Below are 11,563 nucleotides of genomic sequence, written 5' to 3' on the forward strand. Positions count from 1 at the left end.
AGGAACAGAAAACCCAATACCACGTTCTCACTTATAAATGGGAGCTAAATGATAAGAACTCATGAACAGAAAGAAGGGGACAACAGGCTGGGGGTGGTGGCTCATGCCTGTAATCCCAGCACTTTGAGAGACCAAGGCAGGCAGATCACCTGTCAGGAGTTCGAGACCAGCCTGGCCAACACGGTGAAACCCCATGTCTACTAAAAATACAAAAATTAGCCAGGCATAGTGGTGCATGCCTGTAATCCCAGCTACTCGGGAGGCTGAGGCAGGAGAATCACTGGAACCGAGGAGGCAGAGGGTGCAGTGAGCCAAGATTGTGCCACTGCACTCCAGCCTGGGTGACAAAGTGAGACTCCATCTCAAAAAAGAAAGAAGGGGACAACAGACACTGGGGCTTATGAGGGTGCAGGGTGGGAGAAGGGAGAGGAGCAGAAAAGGTAACTATTGGGTACTAAGCTTAATACCTGGGTGATTAAACAGTCTGTACAACAAACCCTCTTGACACAAGTTTATCTATGTAACAGACTTTCACATGTACCTCCAAACCTAAAGTAAACGGGTTTTTTTCATGTTTTTTTGTTGTTGTTGTTGTTGTTGTTTTAACTCGGAAGAGAAGTTTCCTCTAGGAGGAACGGTGAGGACAAAGATGGATTGAGAGGCGATGTGCTGGAACATTTGGGGGTGATCTGGGATTACACATTGTTGAAACAGTGGATGTGCACTTAAGGGTTTTTTTCTTCATTTCATTGAATTTAAATTTCACATCGAAAGAAAAAATTTGAGTACATACAATAAAATAGTATTCAGCCTTGAGAAGAAATGAAATCTTATTACATACTACTACAGGGAAGACACTTGAGGACATTATGCTTAGTAAAATAAACCAGTCACAAACCCCGTGTGATTCTATGTACATGAGATACACAGAGTAGTCAAATTCATAGAGACAGAAAGTAGAATGTTGGTTGCCAGGGGCTGGGGGGAAAGGGTGAATGGGAAGTTGTTGTTTAATGGGTATGGAGTTGTAGTTTTGTAAGATGAGAAAGTTCTGGAGATTGGTTCCACAACAGTATGAATGTACTTAACACTACTGAACTATATACACTTACAAATGGTTTGGATAGTAAGTTTTATATGATTTTACTAAGATCAAAAAGAAAAAATCAGGAAATGTCAAACTCTAGTAATAATATGCATGGTGAAGTATTTAAGGAGGGGGGTGTAATGATGTCTATTTAATTTGAAATGCTTCAGAGAAGTAAAGTGGGTGGGCCGGGCATGGTGGCTCATACCTGTAATCCCAGCACTTTGGGAGGCCAAGGCAGGTGGATCACCTGAGGTCAGGAGTTCAAGACCAGCCTAGCCAACATGGTGACACCTCATCTCTTCTAAAAATGCAAAAATTAGCTGGGCATGGTGTCAGGTGCCTGTAATCCCAGCTACTCAGAAGGCTGAGGCAGGAGAGTCACTTGAACCCAGGAGGCAGAGGTTGCAGTGAGCTGAGATTGTGTCACTGCATTCCAGCCTGGGCAATAGAGGGAGATTCCATCACAAACAAACAAACTAAAAGAAGTGAAGTGGATGGATGCAAGAATGGAGAGATGGGTGTATTTGTGATTAAACAAGAACAAAAATGGTGCGATATATATCATTGTAAAATTCTTTCATCTTTGCTGTATTTTAAATTTTTCATAATAAAATATTGGGGAAAAGTCAAGAAAAGATTATTGGGAATAAGTTGGGGTGGCAATTTACATAAGGAACTTTTTGATTTTTTTGATTTATAAATTCATTGGTTTCTTTAATAATATATGAAATATGCAAATTAAAACCTCATGATATACCACCATACCCTTCTCAGAATTGCCAAAGTGAGAAAAACTGATACTAACAAGTATTCATGAGAATTTCATATATTGCTGGTGGATGTGTAAATTGGTGCAATCATTTTGGAAACTTGGCAGTGTCTTCTAAAGGTAAAACATGTGTCTCCCCTATGATCCAGCAACTCCACTCCTAGGTCTATTCCTAAGAGAAATTACTGCTTGTATTCAAGACATGTTTGAGAATGTTTGTAGCAGCTGTATACATAATAGCAAAACTGTTAAGAACACAAATGTCTATTCACAGTAGAATGGGGCCAAGCACGGTGGCTCACACCTGTAATCCCAACGCTTTGGGAGGCCAAGGCAGGTGGATCACCTGAGGTCAGGGGTTCGAGACCAGCCTGGCCAACATGGCGAAACCCCATCTCTACTAAAAATACAGTAATTAGTCAGGTACATATAGTCGCAGCTACTCAGGAGGCTGAGGCAGGAGAATCTTTTGAATCTGGGAGGCAGAGGTTGCAGTGAGCCGAGATTGTGCCACTGCACTCCAGCCTGGGAGACAAAATAAGACTGTGTCTCAAACAAACAAACAAAATGGATAATTTGTGATATATGTATAAAGGAAATTCCACATAGCAATGAAAAACACTACTGCTGCATGTAATAACACAGATAAATCTCACAGATACTATGTTGAATGGAAGAAGCCAGACATAAAAGAGTACATAAGAGGTGATTCCATTTACATGGAGTTCAAGAGTAAGTATAACCTAATCTATGGTGATAGAATGAAAAATAAATAATGGTTGCCCTTAGCAGGGGGTGGGGAGCAGGGAGAGTTGACTGGGAGTGTTACCGTGGGTAGCTACTCAGATGTGAACAGGGCAGGAGAGGGCTCCCCACATACACACACCATGAAAGTCGGGCAACAATCAGATCATGGTCAGGCAGTTGTGAACCGACTTTCTAATGTAATAATTGGTCACAGCTGGCACCAGGGAAAGACACTGTCCTGATAGGTAGGAAACACCTGATACTGTTGATCCGCAGCGCCCCGATAAGATCTCAGTTGAGAGAAGCAACACAAGACCCCAGAAGTATGCCAACGTATAAAAACCCCAAGTCGAAATGTCAAACCAAGCACTTGTCTTTTAAGTCACCCACTTGGTTCTCTTCCAAGTGTACTTTCCTTCCTTTCCTTCCTGCTGTAAAGCTTTTTCAGTAAACTTTCATTTCTGCTTTAAAACTTCCCTTGGTCTCTCCTTCTGCCTGATGCCCCTCAGTCAAATTCTTTCTTTGGAGGAGGCAAGAATTGAAGATGCTGCAGACCCATATGGATAATTACCACTGCTAGCAGGAGGGGTGCAGGGAGTCTCCTGAAGTGTTGGAAGTTTCTATATCTTCTTCAGAGTGGCGGTTACACAGGTACACACATATATAAAAATGTATTCACCTGCATACTTGAAGTTTTACTCTGTTTGCATAATTTATTAATCAACCTAAAAAGCAAAAATAACGTAATGCATAAAATCCATCAAGTGAATGAGTAGTCATCGTTCTTTGTCCTGGAAATGTCAAGCATAGTTTGTTGTTCCCTTTTTGCTGACATTACCCTGTCTGAAGTCCTCTACCCAGGGAAGCCACAAGGCACTGTTCTGGGTGGAGGTGGGTGTGCTGTCCACTGCCCCATACCCACCAGGACCTGAGGTGGAAGCTCGCAAGACACTGGTGCTCTCCTGGCATTTGGGCTGCAGATTTGGGGCAGGTAATGGGCATGGAGAGAACAGAGCCAAAAGCAGCAAAGGAAGATGTGGCCATTCTGGTCTGAGAGAGGCGTGGGAAACGAGGGTTGGTGGCAGAAGCGTTTTCTAAACTTAGGCTCGTGAACAGCTTTCAAGTCCAGCTCTTGTCCAGATGTTGCCTTATACCACATGCTCGTGGCAACCAGACCACCTCTGATTTTTTTGCAACCAGGTGCCTAACACAGCACAACTACATCAGTCAGGATCTGGCAGGAAGCAGGTGACACTCACACAAGGTAACTGACGATAGCTGCTTTTGTTTTTTGCTTTTGGAGGAAGATGTTGAGAACACCTCCATTTATTAAATTAGCTATAGTAAGTGTAGTTTACATATTGAGGAGAGTTTAATGATAGGATTTATACAGATGTGACAGATTTAGGGAATGACTCCGCTCAGCTGTTCCCCTTTCTATGAGACCATGCCTCTGCCTTCTCCCAACTCCATTCCAGCCCAAATGGCCTTCCTTGGTCCTTCTGTGTGGTGGAGATGGGAATGGTTCTCAGTTCCAGCTAGAATCAATTCAACTGGGGAAGCTTCAAAATACATCAGTGCCTGGGCCCTGCCCCCAGCATTTCTAATTTAATGGGGCTCAGGTGGGGCCTGGGCAGTGGTGCTGTGTAAAAGCTCTCAGTTGATTCCAACATGCCCAGACCAATTCATTGACACTCTCTGGGGTGGAGGGCCTGGGCACTGGTACTTTTTCAAATTTCTCCAGTGCAGCCAGAGCCAAGAAGCTCTGCTTTCTTTCCAAATCTATTGTCTGTTGGTATGATGAGACCCAACACCAGGTCATGGGGGTGACAAAGTCCAGCGGAGTCAAAGGATTGAGAAATAGTTTGAAAGAGAAAGATGGGACACCAGGGGGCCATTGACATTGTGGAGGCTGCGAAGGCCCAGCGCTCTGGGAGCCCATGCTATTTATTGGCAATCCAACAAAGAAACGTGGTGAGAATGTGGAGGTCAAAAGGACATGTTGCATTAAGCACATGATTTACAGCTGTGATGGTTTAGCGTTTATATGGAACATGTTCTGCTACTTGAGATAATGGGAGTAGGAGCCTAGGAAGGCTAGAAGCAAGGAGCCAGCAAGTCTAGACACATTCCAGAGGACATTATGTCAGATATGCAAGCCCTGCCTCAGTTTCTCCCAACACTCAGCTTTTTCCTAACATGCTCCCCTGTCTCTTTTTTATAAAAGAGAAAGTATCATTATTACTAGCTATCATTAGCAAGGTGATTGCAGGCTCTGCAGCCCTTAATTGCCAGTTGGTGATCCAGCTTCATTTTTCTCAGCCCTTATTCAAACCGGAGTTACTCTGGTTTGAATGCTTCCCACACATCTCCCCTTTCCCTTTTACAAGAGGCCCTTAATCATAGGGGTTGCAGAAGGATGAAGGTCCGTCTTCTGTAATTTCTTCGTGCTGAATAGGGGTGATGATACTCCTGCCTAACTATTAGGGTCTCTTGTATTCAGGGTAAAGAGGAGCTCAGTCAGAAAGCATTAGTCTGTTAAGCATCATGACTCCAGTCAGTCCTCATTCCATATTCTCATTCAGATTCAACTGGCTCATGGCTCTTACTGGGGGACCCAGTCCATGGTTAGGATCCATGGGTCCCTCCAGTCTCCTATTCCATGGTTGTAGACATCTTGAGGGCATCCACACAGTTCGTTCATCTCCTGCAAGAACACAAGCATACCCTCACCCCCATGTTAGTAAATCTACTGAAACAGAAGCAAAAACTTTTGTGGCTGTAGCTGGGAGGCCACTGATATTGAGAAACAAGCCCCTTCCAACAGAAGTCACAAGCAAAGCAAATCAAGGCTTAAAAGCAATCCTTAAACCTTCAATTTGCACTCTACAGGTGGGTCCACTAGATGCTGTGGCTCATGATAGATCTTCAGATGTTTGGTGAGCACCCACACAGGCACCTGATCATCACCTGGAGAGACACAAACAAATCTTCTTCCTCATATTAAAGAATGGAATGCTTGTGCATCAGCAAAGACCACAGACACTAATGCATCCACCCTTTAAGTTTAAAGGACCAAAGAGTCCTGTTGGAGAAAAAAGAAAATGCATTTTGATGCTTTTTCTTCCTCCCCTCTATTCCTTTTATATTTGCCCTTTGAGCCATAGCTAATTTCCATAATTCAGAATGTTCTCGTCTGTCCCTGCAAATCTCTGGTAGTCTTTGCTAGTCTTTACTTTTGTACCTCTTTAGGGCACTGACCTTATATTGCTAGTCTTTCCTTTTGTACCTCTTTAGGGGACTGATTTTATATTGCTAGTCTTCTTCTATCCCTATCTGTCCCTGTGGTACCTATTAGTTCCTGTGAGTTCCTGCAAGTCTCTGTTTCTATTTATCTCTATCTCTATTTATCTCTATCTCTATCTCTATTTATCTCTATCTCTATCTCTATCTGTCTCTATCTCTATTTATCTCTATCTCTATTTATCTCCCTTAGCTCTACTTACTTAGCTCTACTTAGACTTACTTATCCCTCCTTACTTACTTGTCTCTACTTACTTATCTCTACATCTTTCCTGGAAACCTTTTTTATGACCCTGAGTAGAGCTCAGAAATCCACCCCTTAAGCTTCAGCAAGAGACAAAACAGGGACCCTGGACCCTGCACTAGATTGAAGGGAACAGGAAGCGCTCTCCCCGCCCCAAAGCAGGAAAACAAGAGTTTGGCCTTTGCAAATTTCCACTCCACATCAGTGTCATCCTCGATTTCCTGGAAAATTATAGCAATGAATTTGTGGTTATAGTTGAAGATCACTGATTTCACTTCAGAAAGTCCTAATATAGCTCAGAACAGTGTCTGAAAACTCTGTTGTGAAGGCTTCATTTTGTTTTGCACCAATGTAGTAGGAGTAGAGGTTGAACATTCCCATCATAAAGGCCACAAATACCACAATGAACACGTTCCTTGTGTGCTCATTAAATCATTCTTCTCTAGCAGAGGCAGGTTAACCATGAAACGGAAGCTTCAAGATGACTTTACTTGCCCTATGCAAAGCAGCCCATGATTTATTTTTTCTGGGGGCTACTGACAACCAAGCCTGTGTGTCAACCCGTAAGCACCCAACAGCAGGTCTACTGTACAAATAGGTCTTTTGTCAGATACTTCATTAACCCAATATACAGCCTTTCCTGTTGGATTAGTACTACCAAAGCCTCCTGTTCTTTTCACTGTGCTGCTTCCCAGCTTTATGTCAACAACTGAGCAATTCTTTCTCCTAGGGAAGCAGACCACAGAGTTGAGGAACTAACAACTAATTGAATTTCTCCGGTATAATCAGAATCAATCATTCTCATATGCACAGTTATACCTCTAGATCTTTCTTTTTTCATTATTATTATACTTTAAGTTCTAGGGTACATGTGCACAACGTGCAGGTTTGTTACATATGTATACATGTGCCATGTTGGTGTGCTGCACCCATTTACTCATCATTTACATTAGGTATACCTCCTAATGCTAGCCCTCCCCCCTCCCCCCACCCCCACGACAGGCCCTGGTGTGTGATGTTCCCCTTCCTGTGTCCAAGTGTTCTCATTTTTCAATTCCCACCTATGAGTGAGAACATGCGTGTTTGGTTTTCTGTCCTTGCGATAGTTTGCTGAGAATGATGGTTTCCAGCTTCATCCATGTCCCTACAAAGGACATGAACTTATCCTTTTTAATGGCTGCATAGTGTTCCATGGTGTATATGTACCACATTTTCTTAATCCAGTCTATCATTGATGGACATTTGGGTTGGTTCCAAGTCTTTGCTATTGTGAATAGTGCTGCAATAAACATACGTGTGCATGTGTCTTTATAGCAGAATGATTTATAATCCTTTGGGTATATACCCAGTAACGGGATGGCTGGGTCAAATGGTATTTCTAGCTCTAGATCCTTGAGGAATTTCCACACTGTCTTCCACAATGGTTGAACAAATTTACAGTCCCACCAACAGTGTAAAAGCATTCCTATTTCTCCACATCCTCTCCAGCATCTGTTGTTTCCTGACTTTTTAATGATCACCATTCTAACTGGTGTGAGATGGTATCTCATTGTGGTTTTGATTTGCATTTCTCTGATGGCCAGAGATGATGAGCATTTTTTCATGAGTCTGTTGGCTGCATAAATGTCTTCTTTTGAGAAGTGTCTGTTCATACCCTTTGCCCACTTTTTGATGGGGTTGTTTGATTTTTTTTCTTGTAAATTTGTTTAAGTTCTTTGTAGATTCTGGATATTAGCCCTTTGTCAGATGGGTAGATTGTAAAAATTTTCTGCCATTCTGTAGGTTGCCTGTTCACCCTGATGGTAGTTTCTTTTGCTGTGCTGAAGCTCTTTAGTTTAATTAGATCCCATTTGTCAATTTTGGCTTTTGTTGCCATTGCTTTTGGTGTTTTATTCATGAAGTTCTTGCCCATGCCTATGTCCTGAATGGTATTATCTAGGTTTTCTTCTAGAGTTTCTACAGTTTTAGGTCTAACATTTAAGTCTTTAATCCATCTTGAATTAATTTTTGTATAAGGTGTAAGGAAGCGATCCAGTTTCAGCTTTCTACATATGGCTAGCCAATTTTCCCAGCACCATTTATTAAATAGGGAATCCTTTCCCCATTTCTTGTTTTTGTCAGGTTTGTCAAAGATCAGATAGTTGTAGCTACGCGGCATCATTTCTGAGGGCTCTGTTCTGTTCCATTGATCTATGTCTCTGTTGTGGTGCCAGTACCATGCTGTTTTGGTTACTGTAGCCTTGCAGTATAGTTTAAAGTCAGGTAGCGTGATGCCTCCAGCTTTGTTCTTTTGGCTTAGGATTGACTTGGCGATGCGGGCTCTTTTTTGGTTCCATATGAACTTTAAAGTAGTTTTTTCCAATTCTGTGAAGAAAGTCATTGGTAGCTTAATGGAGATGGCATTGAATCTATAAATTACCTTGGGCAGTATGGCCATTTTCATGATATTGATTCTTCCTATCCGTGAGCATGGAATGTTCTTCCATTTGTTTGTATCCTCTTCTATTTCGTTGAGCAGTGGCTTGTAGTTCTCCTTAAAGTGGTCCTTCACATCTCTTGCAAGTTGGATTCCTAGGTATTTTATTCTCTTTGAAGCAATTGTGAATAGGAGCCCACTCAAGATTTGGCTGTCTGTCTGTTATTGGTGTATAGGAATGCTTGTGATTTTTGCACATTGATTTTGTATCCTGAGACTTTGCTGAAGTTGCTTATCAGCTTAAGGAGATTTTGGGCTGAGATGATGGGGTTTTCTAAATATACAATCTTGTCATCTGCAAACAGGGACAATTTGATTTCCTCTTTTCCTAATTGAATACCCTTTATTTCTTTCTCCTGCCTGATTGTCCTGGCCAGAACTTCCAACACTATGTTGAATAAGAGTGGTGAGACAGGGCATCCCTGTCTTGTGCCAGTTTTCAAAGGGAATGCTTCCAGTTTTTGCCCATTCAGTATGATATTGGCTGTGGGTTTGTCATAAATAGCTTTTATTATTTTGAGATACATCCCATCAATACCTAGTTTATTGAGAGTTTTTAGCATGAAGGGCTGTTGAATTTTGTCAAAGGCCTTTTCTGCATCTATTGAGATAATCATGTGGTTTTTGTCTTTGGTTCTGTTTATATGATGGATTACATTTATTGATTTGCATATGTTGAACCAGCCTTGCATCCCAGGGATGAAGCCAACTTGATCGTGGTGGATAAGCTTTTTGATGTGCTGCTGGATTCGGTTTGCCAGTATTTTATTGAGGATTTTTGCACTGATGTTCATCAGGGATATTGGTCTGAAATTCTCTTTTTTTGTTTGTCTCTCAGCCAGACTTTGGTATCAGGATGATGCTGACCTCATAAAATGAGTTAGGGAGGATTCCAGGATTCCCTCTTTTTCTGTTGATTGGAATAGTTTCAGAAGGAATGGCACCAGCTCTTCTTTGTACCTCTGGTAGAATTCAGCTGTGAATCCATCTGGTCCTGGACTTTTTTTTTGTTGGTAGGCTATAAACTATTGCCTCAATTTCAGAGCCTGTTATTGGTCTACTCAGGGATTCAGCTTCTTCCTGGTTTAGTCTTGGCAGGGTGTATGTGTCCAGGAATTTATCCATTTCTTCTAGATTTTCTAGTTTATTTGCATAGAGATGTTTGTAGTATTCTCTGATGGTAGTTTGTATTTCTGTGGGATTGGTGGTGATATCCCCTTTATCATTTTTTATTGCATCTATTTGATTCTTCTCTCTTTTCTTCTTTATTAGTCTTGCTAGTGGGCTATCAATTTTGTTGATCTTTTCAAAAAACCAGCTCCTGGATTCATTGAATTTTTTGAAGGGTTTTTTTGTGTCTCTATTTCCTTCAGTTCTGCTCTAATCTTAGTTATTTCTTGCCTTCTGCTAGCTTTTGAATGTGTTTGCTCTTGCTTCTCTAGTTCTTTTAATTGTGATGTTAGGGTGTCAATTTTTTATCTTTCCTGCTTTCTTTTTTGGGTACTTAGTGCTATAAACTTCCCTCTACACACTGCTTTAAATGTGTCCCAGAGATTCTGGTATGTTGTGTCTTTGTTATCATTAGTTTCAAAGAACATCTCTATTTCTGCCTTCATTTCGTTATGTACCCAGTAGTCATTCAGGAGCAGGTTGTTCAGTTTCCATGTAGTTGAGTGGTTTTGAATGAGTTTCTTAGTCCTGAGTTCCAGTTTGATTGCACTGTGGTCTGAGGGACAGTTTGTTATATAATTTCTGTTCTTTTACATTTGCTGAGGAGTGCTTTACTTACAACCATGTGGTCAATTTTGGAATAAGTGTGATGTGGTGATGAGAAGAATGTATATTCTATTGATTTGGAGTGGAGAGTTCTGTAGATGTCTATTAGGTCTGCTTGGTGCAGAGCTGAGTTCAATTCCTGGGTATCCTTGTTAAGTTTCTGTCTCATTGATCTGTCTTATGTTGACAGTGGGGTGCTAAAGTGTCCCATTATTATTGTGTGGGAGTCTAAGTCTCTTTGTAAGTCTCTATGGACTTGCTTTATGAATCTGGGTGCTCCTGTATTGGGTGCATATTTAGGATAGTTAGCTTTTCTTGTTGAATTGATCCCTTTACCATTATGCAATGGCCTTCTTTGTCTCTTTTGATCTTTGTTGGTTTAAAGTCTGTTTTATCAGAGACTAGGATTGCAACTACTGCTTTTTTTGTTTTCCATTTGCTTGGTAGATCTTTCTCCAACCCTTTATTTTGAGCCTATGTGTGTCTCTGCACATGAGATCCTGAATACAGCACACTGGTGGGTCTTGACTCTTTATCCAATTTGCCAGTCTGTGTCTTTTAATTGGAGCATTTAGCCATTTACATATTCAAGGTTAATATTGTTATGTGTGAATTTGATCCTGTCATTATGATGTTAGCTGGTTATTTTGCTTGTTAGTTGGTGCAGTTTCTTCCTAGCATCGACAGTCTTTACAATTTTGCATGTTTTTGCAGTGGCTGGTACCAGTTATCCCTTTCCATATTTAGTGCTTCCTTCAGGAGCTCTTGTAAGGCAGGCCTGGTGGTGACAAAATCTCTCAACATTTGTTTATCTGTAAAGGATTTTATTTCTCCTTCACTTATGAAGCTTAATTTGGCTGGATATGAAATTCTTGGTTGAAAATTCTTCTCTTTAAGAATGTTGAATATTGGCCCTCACTCTCCTCTGGCTTGTAGAGTTTCTGCCGAGAGAGCCGCTGTTAGTTTGATGGGCTTCCCTTTGTGGGTAACCCGACCTTTCTCTCTGGCTGCCCTTAACATTTTTTCCTTCATTTCAACTTTGGTGAATCTGACAATTATGTGTTTTGGAGTTGCTCTTCTTGAGGAGTATCTTTGTGGCATTCTCTGTATTTCCTGAATTTGAATGTTGGCCTACCTTGCTAGATTGGGGAAGTTCTC

This window comes from Hylobates moloch, unplaced genomic scaffold (assembly GCF_009828535.3).
Source record: "Hylobates moloch isolate HMO894 unplaced genomic scaffold, HMol_V3 SCAFFOLD_1, whole genome shotgun sequence".
Classification (NCBI taxonomy): domain Eukaryota; kingdom Metazoa; phylum Chordata; class Mammalia; order Primates; family Hylobatidae; genus Hylobates; species Hylobates moloch.